This window comes from Mus musculus, chromosome 8, assembly GCF_000001635.26.
Source record: "Mus musculus strain C57BL/6J chromosome 8, GRCm38.p6 C57BL/6J".
Classification (NCBI taxonomy): Eukaryota; Metazoa; Chordata; class Mammalia; order Rodentia; family Muridae; genus Mus; species Mus musculus.
The window spans coordinates 58,784,228-58,803,280 of NC_000074.6; the positions used below are offsets into that span (position 1 = coordinate 58,784,228).

Here is a 19,053-nt window from a genome sequence, read left to right on the forward strand (position 1 = left end):
TGAAATTCAAGAAGAACAAAGACCAAAGTGTGGACACTTTACCCTTTCTTAGAAATGGGAACAAAACACCCATAGAAGGACTTACAGAGACAAAATTTGGAGCTGTGACAAAAGGATGGACCATCTAGTGATTGCCATATGCAGGGATCCATCCCATAATCAGCTTCCAAATGCTGACACCATTGCATACACTAGCAAGATTTTGCTGAAAGGACCCAGATATAGCTGTCTCTTGTGAGACTATGCCGGGGCCTAGCAAACACAGAAGTGGATGATCACAGTCAGCTATTGGATGGGTCACACGGCCCCCAATGGAGGAGCTAGAGAAATTACCCAAGGAGCTAAAGGGAACTGCAACCCTATAGATGGAACAACAATATGAACTAACCAGTACCCGGGAGCTCTTGTCTTTAGCTGCATATGTATCAAAAGATGGCCTAGTCGGCCATCACTGCAAAGAGAGGCCCATTGGACTTGCAAACTTTATATGCCCCAGTACAGGGGAACGCCAGGGCCAAAAAGGGGGAGTGGGTGGGTAGGGGTTTGGGGGGGTGGGTATGGGGGACCGTTGGGATAGCATTGAAAATTTTAAACGAGCAAAATACCTAATTATAAATAAATAAATAAATAAATAAATAAATAAGAATAAAAAAAAACATTGTGAGGATCACGGTGGTGAGAGACTGTAAACACAGAAAAAAAAATTCACAACAGCACACATATTTCTTGAAAAAAAAAAAAGATACTGTAGCTATGAATAACCTCATGAACAATGTGCAGGTCTAAGAACTTTGTATACCACTCACCAGGAAAGAAGCTTTTGCAGTCAATAAACATTCAGTTTCTCATCAGTTTCGATTTGATTGTTGGGTCAGAGGTCAAATATGAAAAGAATTGAGTTTCAGACTTATGGGTGACTGTACTATAGAATTCTGAAGTAAGCCAAGTCCAAATGTTAAAAATGTTTTTTTTTTTTTTTCAGTTATCTACCACACTGGACCCTGTGACCACTGATGGACTTATCTGATTATGAAGCCTATAGGAGACAGAAATACTGTGATGATTGCACGCAGAAAACTTCTTAGTGCCCAATTGCTTCCACATAGCCTCCTACCCACAGCACACAAACTAGAAAAAGGATTATTAGCCTAACAAAAAAACTGGAGGAATACAAATAATAATATTAAATGACATGCAGTTTGCCGTTCATATATTTCAACAAAAAGTATAAGTTTCATATCTTTTTATTACTAGTGAGATAAAGAATATTTCTATAGGTTAGCCTTTAGTTTGTGGTATTTTTCCTGTCTTTGCTTCCCATGTTCTTCAGTTGTAAACATGTATCAAAAATGCTTCACTGCTACATTGTTTTATAGATAACAAAGTTATTATATCAATACATTATTATGCTGCTGATAAATAAATAAAATGATCCTGGAAGCATTAACATATTCTGTGAAAGACACCAGGCATACTGTGTTGAATGTGTATGCTTAAGCTTCATACATCACACTTTGTTAAGCTTAAGTTAATAGATTCCTCTCTTCTCTTGCTCCTCCCCTCTTCTCAGCTTTACAGCTTCCTTTTAGATAAATGCTTACTGAATACTTCCTATGTAAAAGGCACCGATTTTCTACTCAGCCCTTTTAAGAACTCATAATAGCACCAGACACAGCACTTCATGAAGTTTTGCTGAGAACTGTCTCCAGTGAAAAAGTTCTGCCAGCTTGAAGCAAGAATGTCAATGAATTCTTTCTACAGTGAAGAACCATAAAAGTAGGTAGGGAGGCTGTTGAATCAGGATCTTTTCTTAAAGGTAGAAAAACCTGCCATGCTACAACTGAAGTACTCTGGTCTTCAGAAGGATAAATGAAATAAAGAATCTCCTCAAAGTAGCTATGGAGTGGCCAACTGTGGAGCAGATACAGTTGGCATTTACTCAAAAATAAAAGTATAAAGGATGCTTGGCTTTAAAGTGCTCTCTACTGTCAAAAATATGAAAGGCTTTCCCTGTATATATCTAGCATTTTTTAGAACATTGACACTCACTGTGTGTAAGTGGGAAAGGATCATATTTCAGTAGAAAATGCTTGGAGTGGATGCTGACTTTTTGCAAAGTTAATTGCCTCTGGTATCATATATGAAAGAAAGAATGCAGATCAGATAGTATTAGTGGGTTAACAAGACAGGATAACTGTAAGGCTAAGAGTTCTGCAGTGATTTCATGCAACAAAGCATCAAACTTCTTTCACAATCCATGCAGATTGCTGAGCATGGCACTTCCAACTAGTGTTACTGAGTTGTTTGTTATAAACGTATATTCACAGCAATGTGCTATATTGTGGATCTTAAAAGGCCAAGGATATTTTTAAGTTGTGAAAGTGCTTGACTTGTAAACATAAGGGTCCAGGTTCAATCCATATACTTCATATAAGATTGCTAGTCATTTGAGCATGAACCTATAATCTTGGCTCTGGGAACGTGAATTTAGGTAGATCACTAAGTCTCACTGCTTTGTCAGTGAAGATTAACTGGTAAGCTATAGACCAATGAGAGTTGGCTTGTTGCCTCCTGTCTATGCAAATATATGTGTATATGTACATGCACACACACACACATACACTCACATACACACACACGTGAGAGAGAGAGAGAGAAAGAGAGAGAGAGTAATGAAACTAGTCATAAAATATCACATATCACAAATGTCTGTATATTGAACACATAGTTCTTGGAAGAGGTACATCTAGAAAATGGTTGAAATGGGGTTTAGTGGGAAGGAGTTCAGGAAGGTGGTCTTAGTAGAGGGTTTTAGGTGATTTTGAGATATCACCCATGTGTCTTCCTCTCTCTGTCTATAAGTTGAATAGGCTTTCCCCATGTGGTCCCACCAACATGCACTTGGTTGGCGAAAGCAAGAGGAGCAATTGATGGCTGAACTCTCCAAAATAAATTCATCTCCATGTAAACTTATTATTTTATAGCTGTTTCAGAAACTGGAAGTTCACTAAAACCATAAGTTTATAGACAAACATAGATTATATCTCTTCTTATAATGAATTGAATATGAATACAAAGAAATATTAATATAAAATATCCTAATATAATTAATTAAATATGAGACATCTCCTAAGGTAACTATATATGAGTATCATGAAACCATAATTTTAATTACTCTTGTATATTTCTAATTTTCCTCCATTGACCTTTATTTTGTAAAATGTTTACGTTTACCTAAAATAGTGAGTTTTATATTGAGAGACATTATTCTTTCTATGATAATGTATTATTTCAAATTTTTCTATGTATATAATCTGTTTGATCAAGATCAAAACAACTTCCCATTCCTATCTTCTAATTTCTCCCATGCCCTGATGCTTGTACCTGTAATATGACGTATCCATTTTTTAAAAGTTCACAGAGTCCACTTAGTGCTGCCATTGCAGTCCAAGTTATAGGACAATGTACTCAAGTAACATCTCATGGGCTGTATCCCTGAAGAAAACTGTCTCCCTTCCTAGCACCCATCAGTTACTAGTAGATCCTAAGATAGGAACAGACATTCAGTGAAATATACTAACAAACACTGCTTTACATGCACACAAAGGCAGAGAATAGATTCATGTTTTATAAATGAGTCATACAAGGATATAGCAACTAATCCAAAATTCTGATTTTCACCTCTGACTTTTAAGAATTTCAAGAACGCTCACTAGATGAAAGTGAATTTTTGTCTGTGACTAGTAAGGTCATGGACATTAGAAAAGATTCTGCGACTGCCACTTTGCTGGGGCAGCATAATTCTTTAAAACGTTCTAAATCTTAGCCTTTTACCCACAGATAAATCTAGCTACCATTCATCAAAGAAGCCTCTTTTTACCACAAGTGGAGACCATCACTGAAAGCCACAATTGGACATAATGAAAAGATTAACACATCTGAAGATTCAAGCCTCAAGTTAGACACATATTTCATGGCTTCAGTGTCTATAGCTCAGGGAAGTCGAAGTATTAGAAAATTTACAACAGACAAAACACAGAAATTTTGCTGTGAAACAATCTCTACTAGACATGGCTGCATCAAAAAGACTGGAATATATTTTATATATTGACTACATAAAGAGCAAAAATGTCTTTGCAAAACACATACCAAGGTTGTCTAACTCTGAAAGTCAGAGCTTCCTTACATCATGGCCACTCAGAAATTTATTGTGTGTGTTAGTATTCATCTTTTTATCAGCAAACAAAAAATATCTATAGCTCTCAAGCTATTAATACATGTAAATATATATACGTATATATATGTATGTATATATATATACATATATATATACGTATATATATGCACACACACATACACACACACACACATATATATGTGTGTGGTTTTGTGTATGTACACATAATATATAACATATACATGTATATGCATATTATATATATTATATGTTTGTATATGCATACAACTATGTGTATACACATGTATAACTATACATATATATTTGTACATATGTATGGGTGTGTCTGTGTGTTCAGCAATAATAATGAAAGAAAAAGAGGTTATCCTGACCACGGGAGTTGGGGGCATGGGTTTGGGGGTATAGCTTAGTGAAGTTGAAAGAAGAAAGTGATGAGGGAAGGTGATTTAGTTTTATCTCAACTAAAAGCATATTAAGAAAAATCTCTGTTTCTTTTTCCTTTCCTGAGTACAGAATCTAATATTTCATTGAAGTTGTTAATGAGACAAGTAGAAGGAGGTACAATGTGTTTCTCTTGAGGCTTCTGCATTTTAGTAGAGAAACTTACCAGTCTAGAAAAAAAAATTCCCACAACACTGCCATTATGGTTGGAGTACCAATCACTTACAAAGTAAAGTTATTTGTCTAGGAGCACACAAAGAACAAAGAAGTCTTTGCAAGACAAGCACCAAGGCTGTCTGCCTATGAAGGTCACGGCTTCCCTACATCATGGGCACTCAGAAGTTTGTTGTGAGTGCTAATATTCTTCTTTTTATCAGCAAACAAGCCATCTATAGCTCTCAAGCTATTATTTAAAACATGTTAGTTTATATCTACTTAAGAGTCATCGAGGAATGGGGCCACCCGTCCACCTCAAAAATAATGATCCAGAATTCCTCCTATCAAAAGGAAATGCAAGGACAAAGTGGAACAAAGACTGAAGGAAAGGCCATTCAGAGACTGTAGTTATTCTATTTTTGTGACCATCACTAATTACATTTATGATAAATAACAATTTAATTTGTATTTATCTGCCATAAAACCTTGCATTTGCCCCACCCAAAGATAGTAAGCTTTATCTTCAGAGTAGTCACAAATCCAGTTTTCACTTTTGAAATGAATTCACCCTATACAGTGGGTTTCTTTTTCATAAAAATCCAAGCCAATCTCTTGATGGTATCATGTTGGATATCAAAAACTAATGCTTCCCTGAATTCTCATGCAAGCAACCTTGTAAAACAATTTCATGGATGGTCGAACATTACACAGTAATATCATGCAAGGGGATGTCAGGTGAGTGTGACAGGTAGCTCTGAAGTATAATAGAAAGGTTGGACCAGAAGTCAGAATTCTTAACTAAAGGCAAAGAGCAGAGGAACTCCGTATTCACCAATTGTTGCAGAGGTATGAAGGGAGGGAAGGAACTCCTATTTCAAGCTAAATTTTGCCTTGGGCTGAGACCTAGGGATAGAAAAATACAGAAAAATCCTAACAGTATTTGTAAATTTCTAACACTTGGACTTTCATGACACTCTAAAAATAGAGGAGTTTAAATTTCACGCAATTAAAAATGAATTAATTTTCCTCGACATCTTTGATGCATTTGGAATCTTACATGTAAAACTGGCCTTTATTCTAAAATAATAACTAGGTTTATTAATTCATGGCATGTGGCAAGACAGGAAGAAGTACCTGAAAAAAAAACCTGTCAGATTAACCACAAGTGTATCTATTTCACAGGTTCAGAGACATGCGACTGTTTAATAATTACTGGGCTTCTTCCTGCTAAGTTATAGTCAATGTTTAGTTGTCAAAAAGTAACTAAAATAAGACAGAAAAATGATAGTTCTTCCGACCAGTCATGGGACATTGCAGAAATCTATTTGTTTTTCTGTTTTAACTTGTGTTTAAGTGTATTCTTTATTTCTGAAAATTTCTTGTTAAAAAAAAATCATGGCACTGTTTATCTTGGGAACTTACACTGTAGTTTGAACTCACTTACCTGGTGAGAGAGAATTAAAATAAAGGGAAGGACTAGAGAAAAATAAATGACTGCTTTTGTAAGAACGTCCCAATTTTTAACAATCAGGATCTGAAGGAAAGGTTGATTATTCAGGAAAACATTACCTGAGTTTATACAATTCATGTTTTCTTGAAATCGACTGGTATAATTTTTCAGAAATCAATACTTTTATGATGTTAAGAAATCTTTAAGACCTTTTAATATACATTCAAAACTATTAGTTTATGCAATAACAACAATAGATAAGTGAGAATTTTTTGAAATTTAACTCTAAATTAATAAAGAGCAATATTGAATCTTCTGAAAAGTTCATATTGTTTGTTAACAATTTAAAACAGTGAGGTTTTTTCCTTAAAGACAAACTCTTATTGGAGAAACTATGTTATTTTTTAATGCAGAAAATATTCATAAGCTTCTGAGTGCTGTTTGGCATGTGACTCTGAGCTATAGTGGGGAAACAATTGGTCCATGTAGCAGTAAAGGCTATAGAATTCTTTACTCCACAGATAAGAACATGAATTGAGAAATGGGTTTGATTTTGAGATTCATCGCAAGTGCTTACATTGTGAAATGTGGTCTTGTAGGCTCAGGCTGAAATTTTTATCACGCATTGTTGGAGACTGGACTTAAAGATATGGTATAGCCACGAGCTAATATCTACTATGAGATAAATAGAATGACTTCTATTGTCACTTCAGTGATGCTAGAAAGTCAAAAGCAGAGACCACAGTGTTTCCTCACCATTGCAAGAAGAAAGAACGCACATGCTCACTGAGGACTTAGACAGGAGATGAGTGTACTAAATAGACACTGTTTGGCTTTATTTCTTTTTCATCACAAAAATAGGATTTCCAGTATTTTCTCTCATGATTTTATATTATTGGCCTTTATTTTCATTAATCCCAGGTCATAGCAGCCTCTTTATGCCAGTACTGTATCCCCACAAGCATCACTGAATGTTTTGCATAGTGATTTATTATTGCACATGAGAAGAATAAATTTTGAGACTGAATTGATTATACTACAAGCATTATACATTTTGTTCTTGAGGTCTAAAAGAAAACAATATCAACCACACACACACACACACACACACACACAAAACCTTGTTTTTACAGAAGTCAAGTTGATGTGGAAGTTTACGTTTCTAAATCATAATGGCTAGAGAGGAAATGGAGACCGGGCACTGAAGCAGATGTCTGTGCAACTGCATCTACGACTTGCTGAGGAAGTCAGCAACCCGATGCTGCCTACTTTGGAAGGATGTTGCACATCTTTTCCAAATGACAGGTTTTGTATCCACTTGGTCCATTCATATTGTCCTTGGATTCTCTCCAAACTTTTATTAAATGACAACTTTTGAATGAAAGGGCATATTTGTGTATGTGAATAAAAGAGGCCACATTTTTTTGCATAAATCTTTTCTCATTAATATACAAATTCATCAATAATTGGAGGAACTTATAAGTAAACGTAGAGACCACTAGTCTTTTTTTTTTTCTATTATTTTCTATGTACTAACACTAGGGTACCTACACATTGGATACTTTCTGTGTATTATTTACAAAATCCTACTTTACATTGTTATTATACTGTGTTACATTTTGACATTTGCTCAAATAATACCAATATTTATTCCTAAGTAAAAATTAAAAGTCATATCCGTATCTCTACTTATCAACATATATCTCCCTCCTTTGATTGTTCTCTGTAGGATTTTAAGTGTGAAAGTTCCAGTCACAATTCTGACGGGCATTTACTCCCAAAAACTGTGTACACTACTGTATGAAACATCCCATATTCCCATATTGTCATTACAGCATTATACAGAGATCAGGCTAGCCTGTTTTGTTTTGTTTTGTTTTGTTTTGTTTTGTTTTGTATTTTGCTTTTTGAGACAGGGTTTCTCTGTGTAGCCGTGGCTGTCCTGGAACTCACTCTTTAGACCAGCCTGGCTGCCAACTCAGAAATCCACCTGCCTCTGCTTCCCAAGCATTGGGATTAAAGCCATGAGTCACCACTGCCCAGCAGTCTAGCCTATTTTTTTGTGTTTACTTATCCTATTTTAACCTTCTATCCCCAGTGCAAGCAGAAAAATGGCAGCATGTTCTTTTAAGCTTTATGAGACTAGAACTGCTGTTCAGTTTGAAAATTTTTACCAGGATTTGTGGAAATCGGTCATGATAGACATTCTTGGGTCAGAATTGGGAAGTCCAGAAAACGAATCAGGGAATCACACTTCAGACTTACACTTTTGCAAAACAGCTACAGTACTGATTGAAAGAACAATTGGTTACCACAGCCACTGTAAAGAAATATAAAAGTATGGAAACCTAGCCTTCTCTCTATAAGATACTAGGTGAACAAATAATAGAAACCTGAAACTGAGCAGTCCATATCTGTAGCCCTTCTAGTTTCACCAAAGTGAACAGGCATCTGTAGTCAGCCTTTTTAAGTGAATGTGCATTCCTGCCCTGCACATTAGTATTGCTGTCTAAATGACCTTGAATTCACATCCACTTGGTAGTATTTTAACAATAAATCACAGACCAGGTTAGTGCTCTAAGCCTTTCATCTGCCTGGTCTCATGAGTATATAATTGAGACACTTGAGTCTTGCTGCCTCCTGACATAAGGCATGCATGCCAGTTTATTTTCAAATGGCTGTGGACATGAGTCAGGAGAAATGAGCTGAGAGACATTTAAAAAGAAGACTCCTGTGACCTAATTTAAGACTTGATGGGTAGTGAGGGCTATCTCTGTGCTCATGAATTATGTGTTAAAGAATATGGCAAAGGGATGGGACAATGAATCCAAAGCATAGCATTCACAGAATTAGTTCTATATGACCCCTAGGCAACATTTATGATAAAATGAAGATCAATCACAAAACAGTTTAGGTAATATAATCAATTTTTATCTTCAAAAATTTTTTATCTTCAAATTTGTTAGCTGCTATCCTTATATCAAGTGATATACCAAAAAATTAATAGTTCTTATAATCTTATACCAAACAAGGTATTCTCAATTAACCAATAATAAACAGGCAAATAATAAATAAATAAGTATTTAATTTAGTTCCTTATTTGTGGTATAAGTTTTAATAATGTTTGATAAATTAGTTAATAGCAATGAATGATTAAAAGTGATTTCCTGATTATGGAGACTACATATTTTGGTCTTTGCATCTTAAAAGTATTACAAGGAAAAGAACACAAAACATATGAAAGCTATCATTTGTGTGCACACATACACACACACACACACACACACACACACACACACACTGTCTCAATGCATGAATTGCTGCTCAAGACCTGGTTTAGTGACTTAGTGAGATACTTTGTAAAACAACCTAAATACAGAAAAACAAACAGTCTGCAAGGGACAATGAAGTGAGATATAGCTCAATGGTAAAGGTTTTATCATATGTGTCCCCCTGGGCTCATTCCTAGTGCCACAAAAATGAATAAATAACAAATAGAATATCCACATTTATTTTATAAAATTAATAATTAACACTTTATTATATGTTTATTTCAGGTCTTGAATTATAATTTTTCAATTCAATATATATATATATATATAATGTGTGTTTATGTGTGTATGTACACATAAACATAAATGTATATTTTCCACATTTGCAATATTATATAAAGAGGAATAATCTTTTAAAATCAAATTGCTATATTTGCAACATAATTAGAAATAAGTTAAACTGAATAGATGATCTAAGGCTGGTTTTCCTTCTGTTCATATCCTCTAGCTTTGGATCTTGGTGCTTCATAAACATATTTATTACTCATAAACACTCTCATTAATGATGTCATATGATACACCATATGGGGAAATGTGCTAAAATGAAGGATGATTTACTGGTATCTGAAGGAGCCTGGGAGTACAAGTTTTCTAGCTAACTAATAAGAGATATTGGCACTAGTCTACAAATCCAACTTCAGATAGCACTAATTGAACATTTCCATATAAGTTATTGAGTAATCTTGTATGTAGATTTCAGACATATGCATATTATCAGACATACTTTATTCTCTTACTGTGTAATTGTGTTCTTAATTATGATGGGAGGGATTTGTAACATATTAGCAAAATTTACTATAGTTCTATGCTGTGTATATCCCTTTATTCTCTAAACAGCCTTTCATGACTATTCATTCATTTAAAAGTAACATTTTTGAGGACACACACCTATAAAATTATGCCAAGAGGACTGGAAGTTCTTTTTCTATAAAGTGACTAGCATCTTTGACCAATTCCTTGAAGAATCATGCACTCACAATCCCTGTTTTGTTGACAAACCTCAGCTACCAGGTGACTCAATTTGGTTTCTGATGGAATAAGTCTTAGAAAGGTGCTCTGTGGACCCATTGGCTCAGTTTCTGTCGGCAGCTGTTCACAGTTGATAATGACCAAGGGCAATAATTCTTTTTCTTTAGAATTTTAACACATCTCCTGGTTTCTCCTGAGCATAATTCACCTTTTCTATGGACAACAGGGACAGAGGTATTCACTAGGTTATAGCTTGAGACTTTACTTTCAAAACTTCAAAATAATTTTAACAACCTGGAAAAAAACCAGCTCTGAAAGTAAAAGAACTATAAATACAACAAAGATAATCATTAATAATTATTTAAACCATTTGTATTAAATGTAAATTAGAATAGTTTCATATAAACAGCCATATATTCCTAAATATCATTCAGCTAAACATGACATGACATATTTACCTCAATGGATGAATGACCTAATCACTTTGCTTGTTATGCTATAATGCAATAAAATTATTCGGTATTAAAATAGATATCTGATATTTATTATGAGTTAATTTATATAATTTTTAATGTATAAAATAACATATAACATAATGAACTAAATAAAATTAATAGAAGTATTATCAACTATCCCATTTAATAAGAAATCTAATATTTTAAAGATGCAATATAATTGAGTTTTCCTAAAATGAACTTTAGGGAGACAAATTAACTAGATAATAACATAAAGGTATGAGTTGAAAATTTGGTTCTATTTCAGCATTAGTTTTATTTCATTCACTAAAGACACATCACATTGTATACATATCCCATGACAAGAAGACAGGAGCTGCAGTCTGTCATATGCAGCAAGTAATGTCGAAGTGAATAAAGCAAGATTCTTCTTACCACTCTTTCTCTGTCATTTCATAATTCTTTAAATCTGAGATTCAAATTTGAAAAAAAGAACCTTGAACAAAATGTCAGAAGAATTCTGATACTTTTTACAAATAAGTTAATAGTGAATGTATTCATCTGAGATTTCAATATTAATTGATTCAACTTAAATTTAGATCATTACTTTCTGTTAAGTCATATTGATTTTGAATTCAAAATACATGTCTGATGAACTAGAAAATGATTTTAGTATTCAAATAGTCACTTTCTATAAATACAAATATAACTTCCAACAAGACTATCCTGAAATAACCTACTCACTCATTTCCAAAGTAGGTTACTCAATGGAATCCTGCCAGAGTAGAGGATCTTAAGAAGGAAAGCTGGTAGGATGCCCATTCACTGCAAAGTGTCAAGGTACAGTTGACCAACCACCTGCAGTCAGAGTTGAAGAAATGCTTTGTGAACTGGAAATGCTAGGAATTCAAACAAAATGCCATTGCATTTTGGTAAGAATAAGAGTGGGGCTTATTTTTTCTTTCATCCTAAGAAACCTGACACCTCAAATACATCAAAATATGTGGGTTCATGAAAATATGGTAAAGAAAACCACTATTTGTACTATTAATATATACTATATAAGCATCACAGGCACACACACACACACACACACACACACACACACACACAATCCACTTGACTCTACCAACTCTAAGACTGGAATGATGTAAAGTCTTGCATCTAATATTATTTTTATTGTATGGCTTTCTGTTTAATATGAATATAGTCAAAATCATATATGATGATATAGATATAGGTTGTAGATACAAATATAGATATGGATATGAGTATAGATAGAGATGAATTATTTATGCATTAAAAGACACAAAACCAGAGAAATGTGTGCTGCACACTCATTGAGTAGGAAGACTGATTTTCTATTGGTCTGTTTTAGTGTTGTTTAAGTTTTCTACTTGCAATTTTCATCAACATATTTTACATGTTTATTTCTCTGAACAGTCATATTAATTCAGGCACATGGTTTTGCATCATTTATAGATAAGTGAAAGGAGTTACAAAGTAGATGATAATTTCAACCCACCTCACCCACTCCTCTCTTATTAGACTGCATTTGATATGTTTGCAAGGGAGGGTGATGATGCAAAGTTTAATAAGAGAAACAGGGAGTAAAGAATAAATACTAAACTTATGTATCATTCTTGGAAGATAAATAGTGCCTAATCAAAGGACTAGACTTAGAAATCTCAAGCATATACATGTGTGGGAAAATAAGTATATTTTTCTGGGAGGTGGGGGAGGATACCTATCAGAGATTCCTTTAAAACAGCCATATTGCCCCCCTCCACCTTTGAATTGAATGGAGTATATTCTATTTAAATTAGTCAATGTTAGTGATTAATTGGTTCTAAAACTCCAGTGAACAGTCCTAGATGTTTATTGGAAATAGTACTCCTCTACCTATTACTTCTATTATAATTCACCTTTATTCTAGGCATGAAGATAGTGTGATATTGCTACTAAAACCACTCACTGAGTTGTATCAAGGAGCAGAGACACTGTTGCTCACAAATCTAGTTGTTTGTGTCTTAGGAAGAAAATCCAACATGGTCATTGTGTTGCTGCTATTTTTCTGAATGTCTATCTCTACACTTAGGTATCAGCAGATCACAGATTCACCTTTAGAAGACAGACTAAACACAGGCATCGTCAGGGACGTTCAGTGAGCATTTCTAAAACTGAGTAACACTCCAGGCCTCTGTTGATGGCTCTGAAATAATGCGGGGTATAAAGATTGGTAAACACCAGTCGAGTGGAAAAAAGAGAGGAAACAGAAAATGTGTCAGGCTGGTTTGAGAAGCAGTAAGTAGAGTCAAATTTATACAGTGAACAAAGCAACCTTGTGGTGATAAATAAAAAGCAGGAAAGCTGGGCAGTAGTAGCCTCTGAGAGAGGGCTGCAAATATCTGCAAGAGGAATGTAGAAACATCACAGATATATACAAACTTGAACAAATGTTGGTAGAAATTATTCAAATAAGTAGAACAAATACAAGAACTATGAGATGTCACGGGGAATATGTATCCCTTACTACACTGCTGTCAAACATATTCAATCAATACCAAAATGAAAAATGATTTGTTGAGTTCAATTATGGTATAATTTAACAATGAATTTCCCTACTATCCCTCTATTAGACATTAAAATAAAATAGGAAGTTGGTACAAGTAGAATGTCATCTTTGGATTTTTCACTTATTTCTAAAGTTTACTTCTTAGATTGGATCCCAGTAATCATGGTTAAGATCCACCCTCTAAGTTGTGGCTTGCAATCCTAAAGTGAAGACACATATTCCTCTGTGCTGAAGAAAGTCTGTGGTTCCATTTAAAATGGTCTCTTTAGCTCTTTGACTATACCACCTATCACTTCATCATCTTCGTCACTTAAGAGTATGAAACTATATTAAAGATTGCTATGTCACAGTGTTATCATGAAGATTCACTGAATATTGTTTTAAAAATGAATCATGAGGAAAAGCTTCAAGAAGGCACTGTAAGAATGATGATATTTGGAAGTTACCAGAAAAATGTGAACTAATATTGACATACAAGTCATACTGGATCCAATGTGTTCAGTTCAGTGTACTGATGGCATACCACTCTGTCATGTAACTGATAAGACTTTTCTCTCTGTACTAACTAATATTGTTCCCTTTGACTGTCATCTGTTTATAGCCATTGGTCCAAGTCTTGACTTCCCAATAATATCAGTTTCAATTAGCAAAAACCAAATTTGATGCTTAAAATCAAAGTGTGTTATATTGAAATGACAATGATAAATATTGGAATCTTCTCAAATTACTTTGTTATTCTTTTAGGGACACTGAGAACTATATTTAACAATCATCCTCCAAAACTATAGCACTGAATTCTAGATAAGGGAATGGATAGAAAGTATTGAACTATTCTTGTACACTATCTCTTGATTTTACTAATTGTGTCTTTTGCTATGCAGAAACTTTTCAATGTCATCTAAACCTATTTACCGATTCTTACAAGAATTTTTAAATACTAGATTTAATATAATTCAACATTTCTATTGGGGAAATCCATAAATACTGGTTTTTATTGTTGTTGTTGTTGTTGTTGTTGTTGTTGTTGTTGTTGTTCCTCAAATGCAAGTCAACAACAAGGAAATCTTGCAAACTTTTTAACAAAAAAAAAAAAAAAAAAGTGCTTCAGTTTCTTGTGGTTCCATACATAGATAGATAGATAGATAGATAGATAGATAGATAGATAGATAGATAGATAGATAGATAGATAGATTGTTGAGTCAATTTTTCATTTTAGGTATGTGACTTTAGGGATAACCACTTTGCATTGTTTTCTATAAAGTTTTAAATGACCTGGATGATTTTATCTAAACTCTCTGCATTCCTACTCTTTACCCTGTTGTCTCTTTAATCTTTCTCAAATGTCCTAAGCCATAACCTACCTCCAATTTTTGTATCTATAAGGAACCTAGAACATTTTCTCCTAAATTTTAGGTAAATTTTACCTGATAATCAAAATTTAGTTCTTGAAATTATAATTCCCTGACTTACTGGAAATTTTATATCTATCTATCTATCTATCTATCTATCTATCTATCTATCTATCTATCTATCTATTACCTATCATCTATCAATATATCCATCTATCCTTGCTTATTTACTTATTGCATTCACACTATCTGACAAACTATATTAATCTAAGATGGCAGCTCATGTTCTACCTCTGTATTCCTAATTAAAGGTATATGGTCTCTCTCTCTTTTTTGTCTCATCTCTCCTCTTCTTCATTCTAAGCATATACAATTATTTCTGCCATAAAATATTGAATAAGTAAGACACTTTAACAACCAATATATTTGGTGCAATTATATCTTATAAAGAAGATATTTTGTAAACTCCTTCAACAGTATGGATTCAAATGTTTGTGAAATTGGATACAAAACTGAAAACTTCCTTAAAATACACTTCAATATGCTAACTCTTGTCTAATCATTTTCTCAACTCCATTCATAAACAAAATTAAGGATAATTAGAAGCCAGCAGTAGAAGATCTGGTACTGTGCTGGTAGCCAACTGTGAAAGAGTTAGGGGTATTCAAGAGGTATACCCTGCAGTATTTCCTTCTAATAAAGGTAAGTTTAGAAGAGACAGCTCCACAGACACTGCTCCTATGTGAAATGCAGCCTTTTCTATAGCTAACAATATAGCCACAAGAGCATTTTACTGACATGATGCCATGGTACATTTTTCAAAGTTACAGGGGAGCTTCATTCTAAGCAACAGTGTAAAAATTAGTTTAAAACATTTCTCTTCAGTTTAGGTGTGATTTCACTTTCACCATATCTAATTCATATTTCTTATGTTTAACAGGTTTCATCTCCTTTCTTGTCAAATAGATTATATATATATATATTGTTTACAGTTATAAAATTTTTATGTTCTTGTTCTTCCAAGTGTAAAATATCTATCTTAAAGAACTATTCTTAAAGAATATTCTTAAAGAACTATTAACATTTATCAGATAAACAATTTAAGTTTTGAAGATGATATTAATAAATTTTTGAAGAATGTGCTAAACAATTCGTGGAATGTGATTTCATTTTTATCTAATATGGTTCATCTGGTTGAATATCATTGTCTTAGTTAGGGTTTTATTGCTGTGAACAGACACCATGACAAAGGCAACTCTTATAAGGATGACATTTAATTGGACCTGGCTTACAGGTTTCAGAAGTTCACTCCATAATCACCAAGGCAAGAGCATGACATCATCTAGGCAGGCATGGTGCAGGTGGAACTGAGAGTTCTACATCTTCATCTGAAGGCTGCTAGTGGAAGACTGACTTGCAGGCAGCTAGGATGAGAGTTTTTAAAATCCAGACCCAGAGTGACACACCTATTCTCACAAGACCATACCTCCAAATAGTATGATTCCCTGGGTTAAGTATATTCAAACTATGACAATGATAAAATGATATATAACTGTCTAAGATTCAGCATTTTAACAAAAGTATAAACTTAATGAGGAAAGAAAAGAAGACGAGCATTTAATAGGTATAAGTGGCAAGTGGGGAGGAACAGATACCAAAGTTTTACACCTATCCTTCAGTGCACTGAATTATAGTTTATGAATTCTCAGCACAATGGTTTTATATGGGTTGGAGGAGCTTAACTTATTCAGCTGGTTTCTAATTTTTTTTCTGGAGTGACCAGAGAAAAGAAAATTAGATGCCAAATTCTAAAGAAGAAATTAAGAAATAGCAAATACTGTTGTTAGGAAGTAATTGTGTGGAAATATTTACAAGTAAGTAGGTGATATACTGTATTTTTATTTCCATAATTTTCTTAATGAGTATAGCTAGTGAGACACATTTGGATTAGCTCAACTTTGTACAGTGTGAATTTTCCAAAGTGAAATACAATTAGTATCTAATAGCAAGCATTTATATACTAGTTTACGACATTGGATACATTACAAAGCAAGCAAAGAAACAAGCATACAACAATGAATATGATTTGGGTGGATATAGAAATAAGTTCTAGATCAGGGCAAGAGAGTAGTGTAGGATTTAAGGTCTACTTCACAGAAGAAAGCACATGTCTGCTACTGTGAATCTGTCCAAGGGCTCATGCTTGGGTCATGGTATCTCCAACATCCCTCTAAATCTTTATCTCTATATCCACACGTAAGTGCAGATCTTAGGTCTCATCAAACATGTGTCTTTGTGTAGCAGACAGTGATTAATGCAGAGACACACTGTGTCGAGAATAAAGTACTGTGAATGTGATCAACTGAAATGGAAGATCTACACTTGGACTGAGCAGGTTATAGTTGTGTACTTAGGGAAAGAAGATGTCATGAATTGAGAAAAGAGCATGCAGGTGTATATGAAAGCTCCGAAGAGAGAAAACTTAGAGTGAAATGCTGGAACTACATTCTTAATCTCAAAATGTGAAAGAAATATTATAAAAATTTACAAGGAAAGTATAAGATGTTGGGAGACTGGGAAGGTGAAGCTGAGTAATGCAAAGGAGAAGAGTCAGGTATGAAAATGATCAAATTACAATGTATGCACTTATGACATTTGAAAAATAATAAATTGCATTCATGTTTGAAATTTTAAAGAATTAATATTTAAAGAAAAAAACATAATTGATTGCCCCCCCAGCCACTGGGCAAAGAGACACCTTGTTGGTGATGTTGTTCTCATATTAGTCAGGAGTGGAGCAGATGGTAGTCTTTTGTTCATCCTAGCTTGAAGCCTGGCTTGGTGGCCAAAGCTGTCTTATGCATAGGACTAATAAATATCAAATCAAGTCAAATCAAATCAAATTCAGGCAGCACAGAGCAACAGGAGGAAGACAGATACGTGTGGACCACCATGCCACACACAGACTTGCCCTCCAGCTTACTGTACTGGTGGACAGTGCCATAGACACCTGCTTACTGTCATACCCTGAAACATAGATAAAAGATGTCAGCCTGGGATCCACAGTCACTTGGCCATTCTGGAGCAGGAGCTATTAGAAGGAGTATGTGGTGGTCAGATGGAAGAGAAAGAGAAGTGGAGCAACTTAAGCATTGTGAAGAGAGGTTGAACTGAAGATTAAAGGGTGGAAAGGAGTGAGTGCTGTGAGTGGCCAGCCCCACCATCTGAAGCCATGGTGAGGTCCCAGCCTGATCTGCTGCTGAGGGCCATGTCTGAGTCCTTTGCTATGCATCAGCAGTGGGTCTGTATCGATTTCTATGGCTCATATTACTACTAGAAAACATGGGATGTCTCTGGTTGGCATAGCTGTCAGAGACAATGTGGATGACCATGTGTCTTAGTCAGGGTTTCTATTCCTGCACCAACATCATGACCAAGAAGCAAGTTGGGGAGGAAAGGGTTTATTTGGCTTACACTTCCATACTGCTGTTCATCACCAAAGGAAGTCAGGACTGGAACTCAAGCAGGTCAGGGAGCAGGAGCTGATGCAGAGGCCATGGAGGGATGTTCTTTACTGGCTTGCCTCCCCTGGCTTGCTCAGCCTGCTCTCTTATAAAACCAAGACTACCAGCCCAGAGATGGTCCCACCCACAAGGGGCCTTTCCCCCTTGATCACTAATTGAGAAAATGCCTTACAGTTGGATCTCATGGAGGCATTTCCTCAACTGAAGCTCCTTTCTCTGTGATAACTCCAGCTGTGTCAAGTTGACACAAAACTAGCCAGTACAATTGACCCCTTGTCAACTTGACACACAAACACATCACTAGTAAGCCTCAACCCTTAATTTCTTATTCATCCCCAAGATCTAAACAACTTTAAAAGTCCCACAGTCTTTACATATTAAAAGTCAATCCCTTTAAAATGTCCAGTATCTTCTAAAATCCAAAGTCTTTTTTACAATTAAAAATCTCTTAACTGTGGGCTCCACTAAAATAGTTTCTTCCTTCAAGAGGGAAAATATCAGAGCACAGTCACAATCAAAAGCAAAAGTCAATCTCTAACCATCCAATGTCTGGGATCCAACTCACAATCTTCTGGGCTCCTCCAAGGGCTTGGGTCACTTCTCC

The 19,053-nt window shown here is 34.7% G+C and overlaps 1 protein-coding gene and 1 non-coding gene across 4 annotated transcripts in view; one reads left to right on the plus strand and one right to left on the minus strand.

Moving 5' to 3' along the window:
- Positions 1-19,053, minus strand: part of Galntl6 (UDP-N-acetyl-alpha-D-galactosamine:polypeptide N-acetylgalactosaminyltransferase-like 6) — a 1,140,043-nt gene that overhangs the window by 1,011,739 nt on the left and 109,251 nt on the right. The gene's annotated exons all lie outside the window — the stretch shown is intronic.
- On the plus strand, positions 17,657-17,800 carry LOC115487053. Its single transcript, XR_003947693.1, has one exon. It is a non-coding gene; the product is annotated as a small nucleolar RNA SNORA48 (small nucleolar RNA).